Below are 2,174 nucleotides of genomic sequence, written 5' to 3' on the forward strand. Positions count from 1 at the left end.
GACAAGCAACAGGAGACTTTCCATGGTAGTCTACATGGCTACATGTCCCTGTTGAGTTACCCCCAGAACAGCTACAGTGAAGAGGGAGGACAAGCATGGGCCACACCAAGCGTAAGAGATAATGATCTCCCAGGAAAGTGCATAGAGCAAATATTGTAGAGGTTTGACTGTCAGCAGTGGGGTCATATCAAGATGTCACAGTGCTGGAAGGAGACAAAAGTCTCAGCAAAATTGCCTCCTCAGCAGGTGTGCAGGCATCCAAATTCCTACAGCTGTCTCCAGCAACACAGGCTTATGTTCACTGAAACCCGAGGAGACTGAAAGGGTAGCCACCTTCAGAGGTACTAAGGAAAAACATGTGACTTCTCCCAATACAAAAATTCAACCTCATCTCCGATCTGACATGCACTTAAGAGAGCAGCAGAGTGCTACCTGACCTGAAGGAGTTAGTGAGACTGGGGACTCAGTTATCTTACTGCTCCATCATTAACCAATAAATAAAAGCCACTCGATTGTCTTCAGAACCAGTACTTAAACATGGGAAGAAGGAAAAACAAATGCATAGCAAGTGGGGCCAAGCTAGCACAAGTCACAAGTCAGTGGCAAATAAGTTCCTATGACCAAAGCAACTTCTCCCATCAAGAAAATGTTTTGCTAGGTGAATGGATGAGTAAGAAGCACACCCCTGGACCTGTTCCCTCAGTTGGCACCTGGCTCTGGCCAAGCCTGACAACATCAGATGTGTCTTTTTTCCCACTGTCTTCCAATTTTTCCATCCTGGAGACCCTGAACACAAGAAGCCCTGGCTGTCAGCAGCCATGGTCTCACCAGTGTCTGCACCACTCCCGAGAACTGGCCAAGTCTGTGTTCAACCACTGCAGCCACCCCTGCTCTTCTTGCATGCAAGGTGGTGGGTCCAAGTGCCCAGGACCTTGGCGTAACTAGTCCAGCTCCCTGGAGTGGGTCTTCCTCTCCATTTCTGAAACCTCTGTTGCTGTTCCTCTTCAGTTTTCCCTATGCAGGCTGGAAACCTGCTTTGATGTGCATGACAGTGCATTGCCTCACGTACGCTTCCCCCTGCAATGAGCTGCAGTCCTAGTCCATGTTTTTCTGGCAGTTTCAGCAAATGCTCTCTCACCTGATACTCCTCCCAGGAGCTGAGGAGCTTCAGTTACTACTGCCCTGGAAGCAATCAGAAGAGGATATCAAGAGCAGGGTCCAAGCCAGGCCACAGGACGATTACAAGCATCTGGAAACTTAAGACCACCACGCTTTAACCCACTGGCCTTGATGGTCAGCTGAAGGTGGCCCTTCATCCGCCTGATGCCACAAAGTCATGGAGGAAGAATGGGAGAGTGGTGCAGGACAGCACCAGCACACACCAAGGTCCCTGCCCGACTCCTGCCTGCGGCTGCCCGCATACATCCCAATCAATTTTTAGTGGCTGCACAACATGCACAAGTAGCACTAACCACATTCAAGCAGTTTTGCTCAAGCTAAAAGCCACCTTTACCCTCTTGTGACAGAACACTTGGATCCCTACAGTCAGTGTCTGCTTTCCGCGGGCTGGGACCTCCTCAGGCTGGTCTTCAACTGGAGTCGGGTGCTGTAATCCCGTTAGGAGTACGGCGCTGCGGGGAAACCACGCGTGCCATTTCCCTGAGGCACAGCACTTTGACTCTCCAGATTATCCGAACAGGCTGCGTTCTTCCCCCTTTCCCGCAGCCCTTGCTCCCGCAGGCGTCTCTGAAAAGGGATGTGATGACAGGCGTGCGCGTCCCGCCGGGCCACAGGCTTCGCTCGGGCAGCGGCGATTTGGGGGGGGGCGGCGGAGCGACACCCCCTTCACTCCCGCCCTCCCCAGCCCCAGCAGCGGCCTCGCAGCCGCCCGCTCGTTTCACACGCGGCCGCCTCGCCTCCGGCCGCCGCACGGCCCCCGCCGGCCCTGCACCGGCGGCGGCAGCGCCCCGGCCCCGGCCTCGCCCCGGCGGTCCTAGGCGCAGCCGCCCCCCGCGCCCCCCGCGGGCCCCGGGGCCGCCCCCCGGCCCGGCCCCGAGCATGCTCAGTGCCGCCCTGACCTACTTTTCCCCTGCCGGAGCCGGCAGCGGTGGAGCGGCGGGCAGCGCTGCGGCACGGCACGGCGCGGCACGGCACGGCACGGCACTGCGGCAGCG

Source organism: Strix uralensis, chromosome 4 (genome assembly GCF_047716275.1).
Source record: "Strix uralensis isolate ZFMK-TIS-50842 chromosome 4, bStrUra1, whole genome shotgun sequence".
Classification (NCBI taxonomy): Eukaryota; Metazoa; Chordata; class Aves; order Strigiformes; family Strigidae; genus Strix; species Strix uralensis.